Below are 15,317 nucleotides of genomic sequence, written 5' to 3' on the forward strand. Positions count from 1 at the left end.
CATGGAGTTATCTTACTCATCTACAACTTTTGTGATTAACCCTTTCGCCCCGACTGCCCGATTTATCGGGCAGCATAAACCGTGTCCCAGAACCCGGCTGCCCGAAAAATCGGGCGAGAACAGTCCAAGCCCCACACCCGGCTGCCCGATAAATCGGGCGGCGCGAGCGTGTTTACAAAATCGCTCTTTCTACTTCCTTTCTCGTGTGTAATCTCGTTCTAAATATGGAAACGAGATATACACGTGATTGATACGTCATTCTATGGAATTTCCCCGTCTTTTTGGCGCGAAAATCGCGGATGTCACCTGTTTTCGCGACAGGTATTTTTCTCGCTTGAATCGTAAATCAAGCGTAATGGCGGCCAACTACGATTCGGATAGCGATCAGATGATTAACAACGACTCTATCGGGAATAATAATGTGTTTGAATTGAATAATTTAAGCGAAGGGGAGAGGGAATTTCGCGAATATTTTGGTGAAGATTTTGACGGTTTCGACGAGGTGACCCTCCCCGCCAACTTTCAAGAATGGGAGTGGCAGAGGGACCACAACAGTGGAGACATGAGGGATTTTGAAGAGGCGACCGGACTCTAGAATATATATATATTGACACGTACGGTGAGTGAAGAGTCATGCTATTGATTTTTTCCAACTGTTTTACAATGATTCTGCGTTTGAACGGATTATCAGTGCGACGAATGAGAATGCAGCCTACACGTGAACGAGCGATCACAACAACAAAGGTGAGTGGCATGACGTATTTGTTTCTTTTTTTTTAAAAATATTTTTCTGATCGCAATCCGAATTGTAGTTTGCCGGTTTGTCGTATGTCCTTATATTTCGCTCAATTTGAATAAAATTTATTTCTATAATCATGTTTGTTCTCTTGTGTTTTTACATCTTAATTTAAATTTTAGTAACTGTATAAATTATTTATTTATTAATTGATTTAATAAAGTACTGATTTAATTTATTATGCAGTTGTAAATAGCAGTGTATTGTAAATATGTTATCACAACTTTTATATTTGCAGAACTTGAATTTACGATCTTTCTGTCCTTTTACAATCTTTCCCGCTTCAGATCAATCTGTGATATCTTCCCTGTGATGTCATTCTTATAGTAGCTGTGGTTCAATGTTCATGTAATGTGATAAATTACTTTTTAAAAACTTAAATACTTAATTTTTGTTTCAAATCCTGAAAAAGAACAAAATAAATCAAATATTTGTTTTTACCTGTGTTAACGAGTTTACCTGCGTTAACAAGTTTACCTGTGTTAACGAGTTTACCTAAGAGACTGTAGGTGTATCATAAGTAATATGTGACATCAGTATAGAAAACAAAGTCAGTACCAAGAGTTGTAAACTTGTTTATTTGTTTACAGATGTGCATGAAGAGAATTTACCTGTAACACCTGCGATTACCTGTGCCGTCCAAGATGACAAGACCACTGTGTTATGTTTACCTTGTATCTGTGATTTAGTTTTGTGATTTTTAATACAATTTGAGCCAAAATTCATTGTCTGTTTTCATTTTTTCAGTGTTTTCAAGTTTTATTTCACTTGTAAACACCTGTAATTAGATAATGACAAAGGTTAGAGACAATAACAACAAAGAATATTAAAGTATACTTAATCCTCTTTACAATGGTATATGATCAATGTATATTAAAAGCAAGTTTCTGGTAGAAAAAGTGCATCAAAAATGATGGTGTGATTTTCTAATAATACTGCCAGGGAGGCCAGTGTACAGGCCTTGTCAGTGTCAGGGACTGCAGGGTTTCAAGGGACATAACTCTGGGGCAGCCAGTGATGAAAGAGTTAACAAATACTTCTTCAAACAGACAACACATTAAACTGTTAATGATAATAAGATGCAAATAACCAAGTCGATACTCTGAAGTACAGTGTTTGACTTTCCCTTATCATGAATAGTTACAATAAGATATCAGGTGGTCATGGTTGCCTTTTGGATCTGTGTACCGCCTCCGTGGTCTAGTGGTAGAGCGTCCGCCCGGAGAGCGGAAGGTCCGGGGTTCGATCCCTAGCCGCGTCATACCAAAAGACATTAAAAGATGGTACTTGTTGTTACCCTGTCTGGCGCTCGGCATTAAGGGGCTAAAACAAGGACTGGTCGGCTCGGAGTCAGTATACTGTGTCTGAGTGGGGTATTCATGTTAAACTGCGGCATGGTATCTCAGTGAGCTAGCACTATTAATCGGCATCAGTCCAGACTAGTACAAGCAGCCACACAAACACACACACGTACATGCACGTCGCTTTATAAGTGCAATAATCTTGGATGCGACGTTAAACCCCATTTCACCTCACCTTTTGGATCTGTGCAGAATTGACATGTTTCCTTGCCCTTCTTGTAGGGTGATTAACTCTGCAATGAACTTAAAGTAATTAAGTTATTATGGAAACCTTGTTTACCTGTGCCTTTTTTGACAAAGTAATCTTTTTAGTGATTATGATCGTGAGCCTATGTTAAGAATGGGAGGTACGGTCACCTTAGCGCTAAGATTGCTTTGTGGAGGGGCCCTGGAATTAGCTTATCAGGAAAGGACATTAATCCTTACCCATGTTTTGTTCATCTGGAAGTATGTCCTGAACAATTTTACTGGATATATGAATTGTAGTGGTTTCACTTGACTTGCTTAAAGGCTGTACAAAGTGATTATAAAGTCCATGGAAGTATTGTAATTCTATCCTTATCAAAGTGGACCGATCAGTGGACCGATCAGTGGACAGTACAGTTTAGGATGCCAGTATTGTATAGGAACAACTTGTTCTTATTATTTTATATAATCTAGGAATTATGATTTAGTCTAATAATCAATTTCTTAGAGACTTGTGCAAGTCTAGGGTCTCACATTTCCTGACCTTTTTCAAAATTGAGGTTTTAGAACAAAAAGATATCATTAAGTTAACTACATTTTGTTGACATAACTTTGAAATATGGTGTCATTAGGGTCATACAATGTATACTGGTGCAGCTGTTCCAACTTATGTAGGATAAGGATGAATAAGGATGGTGACCTTCAACAGCTCTGCTCTCGGCAGTGTAAGGCAATTCAGCATTTCTTTTCTTAATGCTCTTCCAACACATATCTTTGTCGAGTCTCAAGACATGCACGATTTTACAATGATCCTGGGGGCAGATAAGTATGCCTGATAGTTTCAAGTCAGTTCAGTCGTCATTATCCCCCTCCTCCCTCTCGACTCCATCCTCTCAATGAGTGCTGGTGGGCACTGGTTATAGCTTACAGATTACTCCTCTTTGATGTCAGCCATGCAGGTGAAGTAAACTCCCACCCCAGGATACGACTTTATTGCCTCTTCCACAGCTACTTCACAATGTCATAAAATACTGAAGGAGATGGCCAGAATCATGTCTTGTAAAGAAAATATTTTTGCTGTAAAATAATTTTGGAATGGATTCAAAGTTGTTGCCATGGTTCGTGTTTTTAAATCTTTAAGAACTAGATTGTTGATCTATTGCTTTCAGTAGCGGCTGTATTGGTCCTGCACCATGACTGTAGAGTATATTTATTTTATGGAAGAAAAACACCAATCTAGACATATATACAAAAGCAAGTCTAGCCAGCTCTAGCTGTCTCTATTCCACAAAATCAGGAAAATTATTTGTTTTAATATTAGAGAGAAGAGAAGTGTATTCTGTAATGTTAGATTTCATAGACTATATGTTAGTCTATATGTCAGATATATGAGAAAAAAATCAATTTCCAACTGTAACTAACAAATTACTTATCCTTTATGCTTACTTTATCCTTTGATAAAACATAATTTGAGATAAAATTGTAACTTTTGTGTAGGAAGTTGCATTTTTACATATGGTACTCTTTGAAGTAGATTCGATCTGAGGAATACATGGTGTTTTCATGTCCAGAGTTAATGAAATGTCAGAGCTCCTTCCAGGACCTCTTACTACCTATACTGGCATCAAGAGCAATATATTCAGTGTTAATGAAGTCAGGGAGATGTGTCTGAGGTTCACTATAGTTGGGCTATCTCCATGTCTGATACATGTTGGACAGGACCTGTGATGTTGCATATGGTGTTAGGGATGTTTATGATGTTGATGAGGGAGTTTAATTGTTTGAGCTTCCTCAGACAGTTATCTGGGACAAGACATTATCAGTTTTGTTCTAGGGTGAAGCAAACCATTTCCTGGTACTTTAGACTGCTTATGATGAAACAAATTGCCTGTTTCTGGTAACCCATTACCCATGAAGGTAGCATGATCATGTGTGATAAACTGTGCATTTTAGTGATTCTCAATGCTGATTGGTCAGTTAAAGCTATATGAAGTCACAGTGCTTCAGTGTTGAGAAAAGTAGGATGCAATGTCATCCATTGTTCATGATGTCACAAATTGATGTAGTTTAGACTGGTTATAATGAATGTATGGTAGGCCAAAACAAATTGTCTCTGTTTCTGGTAACCATGGTAACCTGACCAACCGATTATTTTAGTTTCAAACCTGTAACTAGTCATAGTTCTCAGAACTGTGTGCCATTGAGCTCTTCAGTCAGATTTGAATGGGATTGAATTCACACAAGGCTTCATCAGTCATTAGTAATCCCAAAGTGCCTGCCCACACAAACCTGCCGTGACATTGACAATGACACATGCAGGACAAGGTTACAATAGTGGGACATGGCAGGGTCAGCCCAGGTCATGCTTGGTGTGATTGATTTGTGAAGAGTCTGTCCAAGACTACTAGCTCTTAGTCTCTGAAAATATATTACTTTGACAGAAACAAAAAATTCCATTTAAATTGAAAAGGAGCCCAGTGAGATGGAACCTGAGGAAAATCTAGACTTGCTTCATTTAGGGCTTTTGCATTGCAGTAAGGGCTTGGCGGAAGTGAAAATAATATGGTTAAGGGACTGTGAGACAGGCTAATTCTGTCCCTGGCCTTGTCTCCTTTTGGTCTCTGATGGTGACAGAGAGAGATGGCACAGATCAGTTGGTCTCTGTAATGTCATTAGCTGTTGCAGAATGTCACGAGTGGTTGCATAGTAATGTTGGCGCTTCTTCTGACCATTTTGGACATGTTAGTTGTCTTTTTCTTGTCAGATTGTGAAGTGATCATGTTAGTATGGCAGCTGTGATTTAATGGACTATTTTGGGGTGTGCTTTGCATGTAATTTTGTTAGTGTATCATATGCCTTCAGTTTGTTTAATGCCACAGTGAGATGTACTTTCTATCAGTGTGTGAAATGGATTTGATATGATCTGAATAAAAGTGTCACTTTATCAATGTCAGAATTGGAAGCAAAATTAGAAATAGGGGGCTCTTATTAGAATATTATTTTGGTTAAAAGATAAATTTCGAGGTTTATGCTGACAGCCTGAAATGTTTATATATACGACAGATATATTTTTCCAGAATTTATTTGCCCATAATTAAGGGTGCATATAACACACGAGTGCGTATTATACGCGAATAAATAAATCTTGTGTACATTGATCAATCGGAAGGGGTGCTAATTGGGTTTGTTCACTAGCCAATATATCAGCAAATATCGCCATGGGCGCTTATTAGAGCTGGGCGCTTATTACGTGGAATACGGTATCTGTATTACCATAAACTTGATCAGTCTTTGTTTAAAGATAAGCCAAGGTAACTTTTTACCCAGTTTCCCCTACATTTTGCAAAAGTAAACAATATATTTAATAAATGCTGTCCTTAACATGTTTAAGACATATTTGGAAAAAGATCCAGCAGGTAGACAAGAACAGCCATTTTGAAATGGATACATCCTAAAGTATCGTTAACAATTTAGTCCATTCAACTCTAATATTGTTTTAAACATATTGTTTTCCTCCATGCAAAAATGCCTACAAGATCCTAAAAACACGAAATATTTGGTGTAGCCTGATGCTAGGTTTGGAATATGAGAAATGTCTTGAGCAACTACAGCAAGCTCGCTCCAAATACAGAGGTGCGCTCATGATGGAGCACACGTCCCTTGAAATACATACACAGTGATCCACATTTGTCAATATCTTTCCACCATGTCATTAATAAAGCTGACTTTAATTGACAGACTGTGGAAGATTTCATATTTTAGCTGTCACTGATATTGGCCAGTCGTTCCTCAATCTTCCCCTTGAGTGTCTCCTCCCAAGCTGTTGTGTGGAAATTAAGTGTCCAGGAAATTATCACCCCTTTGCAGGATAACTTGATGGAGATTGATCGCATCTGTTACTTATGAGGCTGGGTGTCTCCCTTCTACTCTGGGATGGCCAGTCAGGCTTTCTGATTATCCTTGTTTCTTCAATAAGGTTGAAATCGTGATGCCGGCCTGTCTCTCTATTGCTATCATGATTTTGAGAATCTTCATCCTGAACAGTACTGCCTTGTTAGGTTAATTATTTTCCATGAATACATCCTGTAGTTTCTGCATAAGAGCATATCATTGTGCAATTAAAAGCGAAGTGCAGTATTGATCATGTGGAAATGGTATTATTGTCAAGACCACAAAAGTATTCCATTAAAACATGAAATATTGCTGTCAGAGTCAAACCCCTTGAATAACTTATGTTGTATCTTTGCAGATTTAACATTAAGCATAAGACTTCTCGATTTCAGATTAAGAATTGTAATCATTCTACAACTGGGGAAAGTTATATTAAATATTTTCATTTATTTCATTTCTCATTGCTACCTTGCAACAACTGAGATGTTCCGAACAAGAGCTGTTAACTCTTCATATCCTCCATCTTTCATTCTAGTGGAAATGGCTTAATCAGATATATACAAGAGCCGTTTCCACTGTTCCCAATTACTTCGTCCGCACCGAGATTTCCGCAGCCATCGTTCCGTTATTGATCGAGCCCTCTGTGATTATGTCCCTGCTCATTCCTTTACAACAAAGCACCTGCAACGTTCATATCCGAGGCCTGACGCAGGACACCATTGTGTCAAGAACTGGTAGGCCCTGGCCTACTTTTACTGGACATTCATTTAGAAATTCAGAACTAGTCCACCACTCTTGATCAGACTTTGGTCGGGAGGATGATCTGAGTTGAAGTGATCACGTTAAACAAGGGAATAGTCATTGATTAATAGGACGGTGGAATTGTCGGAAACTGGCCTTCCTCAGCCTCTGTTTGAATTCTAGTGTGATGTTCTCTTCGGCATAATAGTCATGTGACTATAAGTGGCGAAATAATTGATTATTATCCTGGACATTGCATTGATTATGCACGTGCATCATTGTTCCCATCACTGTCTCACTGCACGGCCAGTTCCGTAGTGGAGTGAAAAAATCTATTGATCACCTTGCCCTCTCGCCGTGTGAACAGGTCGACTGGTCGAGGTCGGATGCAACAGACGTCGCATGCAAATATCTAGCTGTGCTAAATCATCATAAGCTCTATGCAAAACCAAAAAATACTTGATTGAATTTCTGGTCTTGTCATGAGGTTCTGTGGGGTTTAATTGGTTTCCACGACAAAAAAGATTGGTATGCACGAAGTTCAGCCCAGGCTGTGGTGAGTATGGCTGTCTTGTCAGTTTCGTCTAGAAAGTCAAAATGCTTTCCCAGAATGCAGTTTTATGTTGTTGAGATCTACTTTACGCATCTTGAAATGGTTTTTATCTGATTGGACCATATTCACGTCATATTTTTGTTTATGATTATAATGGAATGAGTTGTAATAGTTTACCTGTGTGATCAGAGTAATGGCGACCAAAAAGTATCTTAATTTCCGGAGAATTTTTGAAATCTCGTCTTTTCCAGGGAATGTGTATTCATGGTTTATCTTTTGAATTATGTGAGTGAAACATGTTCAGTTTTGTGTAATATGTCTATAGTGTTACAGTTTAGCCTTGTAATGAAGGTCAAGTAGTATATTACTGCTGTAAACCTCTTTTACTCTGACATTGCGATTAATGGCTGACATGTTTTTCGTCATTTTCTTACGCTTACAATGAAAACATTTTGTGTAACCAATTTATTTGACCATATTCATGTTTTTAAATTGTTTGAAATGACCAGACAGTTTAATCTATTTATGAAATGATATTTAGGGCTGGAAATATTAATCATTTTTAATGTTATTTGCCATTCATGTATCCAACATGATGGTTTTCAATACAACGATTTTGTTCAAGTGTGTTACAATATATAATTTTTCAAGTAAGAAAATTTTGAAAGCTGCTATTTTGAGAATTGTACTGAATTATTCATGCTTGATTTCATGTAGACTGTAATGTACTTATTGATTTCCAGTTGTGTCAACTGGAATATACTGAAATAACGTATAGATTTTTGTTACCAGTACGTACAGCTATTCATATCACAATGCAGTCACAGTGTTTTGTTAATGATATCACTGGGCTTGGCACAGGCAATACTCACCACAGGGATTTATCTAGTCTAAACAAAGTGCGCTTGGCAGGCAAATCATTACTTTGTTCAAAAGTTAAGTTTGGTCTTTTTTTAATAAGTCATTAGTATTTTAACAATGCATTCAATTCAGCATTAAGTCCTCTTCCTTTTTCTACAATACAATACTTGACAATAGAAAAAGCTATATTAACATGAATTTAGAAATTCTTATTCCGATTTGAGAACTAAGACTCCAAGGGCTGAACATTGGCATCTGAGCTGTTTAAGATACTTCCCTAACCCAACATTATTTAAAGGAAAATAGTTCAAAATACCCTATGCAAAACCATGTGATAAAGCAGACGTGTACGCACTTATGGGAAGAAATAATTTATCCAACCCATTATGATACCTGTCAAAAGGGTTAGAAATTCATTTAAATATTAAAGTAGTCTGCGAAATGATCTGCTGCAGAGTTGCCATCTGACAATGGTGAAAGTGGAAGTTGGTGTCCACAAGGAAATGTCATATCTTCTTCCTGAACGTTACTTGTCTTGGACTAGCGGTGTTTTGTTAATTCAAATCCTGGCTAAATGATTAGACATAGGACCCCTTGACTTAAATGGCGAACACTGTATTGACATGTGCTTTTTAAAAAAAAGAAATCATTTAAAATAATGATTCAACAAGAACATGTGTAGATCATAGCAAGAAACTGTTTTGCAATTAACATATTGTTACAACCTGAGCTATAGCCAGGTCTGAATGTAGTTGGTTCCATGTGGCCTTTGAGTCGGGACCCGTGAAGATTCCGGGGTAGAATAGGTCTTCAGCAACCCATGCTTGCCGTAAAAGGTGACTATGCTTGTCGTTAAAGGTGACTAACGGGATGGGGTGGTCAGGCTCGCTGACTTGGTTGATGCATGTCATCGATCCCAATTGCGTGCATCGATGCTCATGATGTCAACCACTGGATTGTCTGGTCCAGACTTGATTATTTACAGACCGCTGTCATATAGCTGGAATATTGCTGAGTGCGGCGTTAAACAACAAACCAACCAACCAATCTAATGTTTAATGGCAAAACTTATCTGGAACTCTATGGTTACACTACAAGTCACTAATGTTCGCATTTCTTTCTGACTATGCACCCATTCCTTCTGACTTTCATATGTTTGAATAAAGATAATGTTTCAACTTCAGCGTATGCATGACCAGATCGTTTTATACGTGTATCTAAATACATTTTTCCAAGGCTATAGTCAAACTATTACCAATCGGACAATTTGTACCTATCTCTTGAGACCTACAGCAGATACCCGAGTAGGGTTGAGTTATAGGGGGGATGGGTACCCGGGTAGTAAATTTGGTCTCATCCCAGCCCTAGCTGGAACCCACCACCTACCATCAGATAGACAGAAACGAGCATATCATGTGTGGACTAGTGGAGATGTATAATGTCTAACCCTGCATTGTAGCCTCTGGTAGGGTTAGAATTTAACACTAGCCTGGGGACAGTACAAATTCACCTATGTTCCCAATTTCCCTATGTTTTAACATAAGAAGTGGTTTTTTTCTCGACCTGGTCTAGTGAAACTTTTGAGTTTTGTTCAAAGCTGGCTGGTATGGCAGGCTTGGTATTTTTTACCCATGGAGCATTGGACTTATATTAATAAACATTTACTGCTCAAAAGAAGTTAGAGAACACTCGATACTTTCCTATGACTACAGCTAATCAGTCCTGGCTGGTGGGTATTGCAACAAATAGCCTTCCAAGTGTGTAGTCAAGATAAACATATATTAAACTTGTGAGTTAACTTCTCCTTTTTCAATCTAGATATGTTTTGGTTTCATAAAATACATATTTTCTACAGCCTTGGTGCAGGACTAATGATCATTATGCTTGTCATTAACTGTAGTTGTGACTTAATATTCATGCACCCATATGAAAACAGCCCTGCAAGTTTATGCAATGTTTGAGTTTCATGTTCCTTAGTTCATGGTCCGGTTTTACGAAATCCTTATTACAATATTACAAGATTTGAACACTCAAGAAAGCAAGATGGGGATCAGTTCTGCTAAACATACGAAAGAGGAAAAGGTGATTTTTATGTTCATGTCTACCTGGAAGTGTAGCAAATGTCATATTTGGGATAACACTTTCTCAGTAATGTACAGATTCTCTTACTTTTTGGGGTTGAGTCCCTTCCGTGTTATGTCTTGCCCCGCCATCAGGTTAATACTGAGTAAGGCAGTCGGCCATTTGTATGTTGTAAGTCCACTTCTGATTAAGTCAGGGTTAGAAATTGGCACTAGTCCTATAGTCCTTGCTAAACTGCCCAGTAGTTAAGGTATCATAAGGACTAGTGGATATTTGCCATTTTTAAGGGTTTTGCTATATGTTATCATTATAAAGACGAGTGGACCAAACATGTTAGTTTCTACTGTTGACTGGTATTTTATTTATCTCCGCTTAACCTGTCTCTGACCAGACTGCCTACAGGCATTATTTGTTTATATCATAATTTCTAGGTTATATAATAAATAAAAACAAGTTGTCCCAATCATTAGGATAGAATTACTGTACACCTATGGACATATCATTCAATACATCCTCAGGAGCAAGGTAGAATGGCTTCTCGGCATCCCATGCTGACTGTAAGAGAAGAATTAATGGATCAGGTTGCAATGACATGGTTAATCGTGTGTCAGCATACCCCAATGGCATGGATCGTTGCTCATAATATCAGTCACTGGATTATCTGGTCCAGACTCACTTATTTACAGTCCACTTTCATAAAGCTGGAGATTAGCTGTGTGTGAAGTCAAACAACAAACAATACACACCTTGAACCTTGGTGTAGTCAGTATTCAAAATGAGCGCCCGTGACAGGTAGATCTCGTTTCGGGTCCATAATTTCAGATTTGTAGGGTTGGTCGGGTAGCCTAGTGGTAAAAGCATTCGCCCATCACGCTGAAGACCCGGGTTCAATTCCGACATGGGTACAATGTGTGAAGCCCATTTCTGGTGTCCCCCGCCGTGATATTGCTGGAATATTGCTAAAAGCGGCGTAAAACCAAACTCACTCAATCACTCAGATTTGTATGGGTGCTTATGACCTGCAGTAAATATACTTGTCAATATATTTGTTTTTAAGGAGAGTCTGAAGAGTTTAGTCAGGGCCTTCAGGTTCTAAAGTCTGTGGGCCTTGATGGCACCCTGGTAACTTGTTTGGTTTCAAATACTGGCTGTAGTACTTGAATAGATCAGTTCTAAATTTTGAACTGTTATTATTGGAGTTATGAAAAAGACCTCATTACATTCATGCTTAATTTCAAACTTTATCTATAATAAGATGTATTCCTCACTGCGAAAGAATGTCGCCACGGATGTTGTCAGGAAGTTGCTACTGAAACTACCAGGATTGTGCTGTTGACCACGCAATCAGTCCTGTGTGTGTTACCTTCTGTCAGTCATGTTGGTTATGTACGTCAGGGATGTACCTTTCATTACTCACTATGCTGCATGGGTTCCCGTATCACAACTTGCTTTTTAAGTGGAATGTTTTCTTGATTATTCATCGTTGATTAATTTCTGTTTGATCTGAAATCAAAGTAAACATAATGGTAACTGTGCATAGAGCATTTTAGCATGCATCTGTTCACTGCATTTAGATCAAAGTATTTTTACCATTCAGATGATGCGGGAAAACAAATAAAATAAATGACAGATGTTTTCGATCCCTCATCAAAGATATCAACCGTGAAATAAAACAGAAATACTAAGCTGATTATCATTGATAATACGATTAGAAAATAGAATTGTTTAAAACCCTGTAATCAATTGGTTTCTGAAAAATTAATTTTAAACTTAACTTTAACCGAAAAAAGAACTGTATATTGTTTTATCAGCTGAGATGAAGATTTTATTTTAGTAAATTTAAAAAACCCATTTATATTTGTAACAAGGGAAGAACTGAGGCCGATGTAAACATTTAACCAGCACCTTATCATTTCCTAACCGAAGTACATAAACGTTTCAAGTACACACGCTCAGGACATGCTTCAGATCCTGTCACCGTGACCCCTGATGTAAAGTGTTCGAGTCAAACTGGGTGTCGGTGCTCTTGTCATGTAGACGTGGGGCATCATATGTATGTATATGATGATTGCATCCCACTTAACACCTCCGATCTGCCAGCTGGACCTTGACCATTAGAGAGTGCCCCTCCCAAATTTGCCAGTGGACCTGTCAACAGTAGCAGTGGGCTAAACAGAGGTGGTGTTGTGATTTGCTTGAGTGGGATTTTATCGACAGGGGAGTAGCAGGCTATCCAGTGCAGCAGGCGGGTTAAACTGGGTCAACTCTCGCCACGGTGCATACTGTTTTCCTGGACCTAATGCCAGGTGAGATTACATGACAGTCTGTCAATTAAGGACATGTGAAAGCGATGCTGTAATATGAGTGAATTCCATCCCAAAGACCTGGTTATCACTCTGTTTACGTACATAGAAGTGGTACTTGTTAGATTGGGTAGGTGTATTTGCTTGTTTGAACTGTAATGTTAAATTTGTTGAATTGTTTGGAAATGATTGTGATTTGTTGGTGTAAGTATTCTTTTACCTACTTGAAGTAACAACAAGCATGGACGGAGTATTTATACAGTAGCTGAGAGGATATGATCACTTACAGAATGGAAGTGTAATGTGTGGCTTGATGATGTGGAGTTTCTGAGTGGGAAACTTGAACGTTGGCAATGTGTGGGAGGAGGCATGTTTAACATGTTGGTAGGAGCTGCTTCCATAGGGGAGACCTGTACATGGACAGGACTCTGCCTTGAGGTGAGAGTTGGTTGTGACTGTGTGGGTGACAACAGTTAGTGATATCTAGGTCAAGCACGGGGCAAGTTGATCACTGGACTGATACATGGAGAGTTTGTAAATGAATTGTTTGTGAATGACTTGAGGAAATTTGATATGGCCTGAGGAGAGAAACACGAGAAGTCTGTTGGTGAATATTAGCCAGTTGGAAGCGATTTAAACATGTTAAATTTAAACACAGAAATTGTAAACCAAGTTTTTTAAATATTGATTTTTGAATGGTAACATATCTATTATGAAAGAAGTGTGTATTGAATGATGGAATGAAAGGTATTATGCTGAATATATCTAACTCAATATGCTAGGGACAATACAAAATATATCAGGTTGTCTGTATTCCATACAAACATGGTGATATTATACCATATAGAACTCATAATTATGATGCTTGGACCGCCACCATGGTCTAGTGGATAGAGCGTGTGCCTGGAGAACAGAAGGTTGGGGTTCGATCCCTAGCTGAGTCATACCAAAAGACTATATAAGATTATACTTGTTATTACCCATGGTATAACAATGTCGCCTCCATTTTGCCTCACCTCATACAGGGAGTCTGTTTGGAACATGAAGACATCTTTTTAAAATTTTAATTCAGGTTATTGGCATTTGAGTTTACAAGATTTCACTGAAATCACATTAAAGAATGGTTTATTTAAGAGGTAGTTCTTAACAGGCCTTTCTCATCTAATGGTGATAATATTTGAATGCAAGAATCAAGAATTAAGAATTTTTATTATACAGAACACCTTCGTAGGGTAGGGTACAAACTATCTACATATGGACATGTATATAATTATAGACATGAAAGGTAGATATACATGATGTACATTATACATAGAGGTATTACATGTTATTTCATTTACATCATATAAACATATATGTATATCATGAGGTGGCTGGCAGCGTACACTTAGTGTTGATACTGCATTGATGGACTAGAACAGCGTTAGAAATTTGCTCTAGTCCTATAGTCCTTGCCAAACTGCCCAATGGTAAAGGTATCATAAGGACTAGTAAAAATTTGCCCTTTTTAAGGGTTTTGCTATATGTTATCATTATAAGGACTAGTGGAGGAAAACTGTTAGTTTCTAACCCTGTAGAATAGAATTTCTCATGGCCTCAGCTTAAACATATGGAATACGGTCCTGGCAATAAGACTTGACCATTCTTTTGGTGGGTTCATAAATTGTTTTAGCAGGTGCATGTGTTATTGTGTCAGATACACTTCTGTATGTATTCATGCTTGGGAATTCCCAGGGGTTCCTCCAGGAATGTGGAAGTAGTCCGTCAGTGTTTACATCATTTCAAACATACAGTCTCGTGAAAAAAGTATGAACGTCAAATTCTGTTGTTCATACACTTCTGAACGTCAATTTCACAGTCATGTGACCAACCTCTCATCCAATGGAAAAGCCGAATATGGTGTAAACTTCAAATTATAAGTTATAATAGCATGTTCCTGTTTCGAAACATCATCAGCAGTTGATGATGTATCTCAGCATGAGTCATTATTTTAAGATGGCTGGTGTGAATCCTACCTCATCCTGACAGTCACTGGGCTGGAATCTCTCCTGCTGCAGCCAATAACAGATGGATGTATTACATATGTGTAACTCTAGACTTGTCACACCCAAACACAAACTGAATTTAAGTACCTTCATCTTGTCCTGCTGTATACATGGTACACATGTTTGTTGCAGGCAGAACACAGGTGGGTTCTACATGGGGCGTGCTTGATTCTGTGTAACATGTAGCAGGTCACACTGTGTTGGGATGTGTATAAACCTGTTATTGCACAGTGTTAGGTAGTCCTGCACCATGACTGTGGAATATATGTATTGTATGAAAACAGAATCAATCTAGATTTATATTAAAGCAAGTCTAGTCTGAAATCAGCATCCTGAAATTAATTGTTTTAATTTTAGAGGAGAAATATGTATTGTGTGATAAAATATTTCATAGACTGTATGTTAGTGTAGGTGTTTGGCTATGATGGCTTGTATTACAGTGGTAGGGGTGGTCGGGTAGCCTAGTGGTTAAAGCGTTCACTCGTCACGCCGAAAAAC

General features: G+C 38.1%; 1 protein-coding gene across 13 annotated transcripts in view; it reads left to right on the forward strand.

Annotated features, from left to right (window-relative positions):
• The window catches only part of LOC139480549 (focal adhesion kinase 1-like), a 169,184-nt gene that overhangs the window by 30,604 nt on the left and 123,263 nt on the right, over positions 1-15,317 (forward strand). The window contains exon 1 of one of the 13 annotated variants that reach the window (XM_071263670.1): positions 7,466-7,531. The exons of 10 other annotated variants lie outside the window; for them this stretch is intronic. The gene's annotated coding sequence lies outside the window, so the exon portion shown is untranslated. Of the gene's footprint in view, positions 1-7,465; positions 7,532-12,636; positions 12,778-12,831; positions 12,905-15,317 lie in introns of those variants that run through there. 2 more of the 13 variants (XM_071263665.1, XM_071263667.1) reach the window with 2 other exon arrangements.

This window comes from Haliotis cracherodii, unplaced genomic scaffold, assembly GCF_022045235.1.
Source record: "Haliotis cracherodii isolate W230 unplaced genomic scaffold, xgHalCrac1.p SCAF_4, whole genome shotgun sequence".
In the NCBI taxonomy this organism is placed as follows: Eukaryota; Metazoa; Mollusca; class Gastropoda; order Lepetellida; family Haliotidae; genus Haliotis; species Haliotis cracherodii.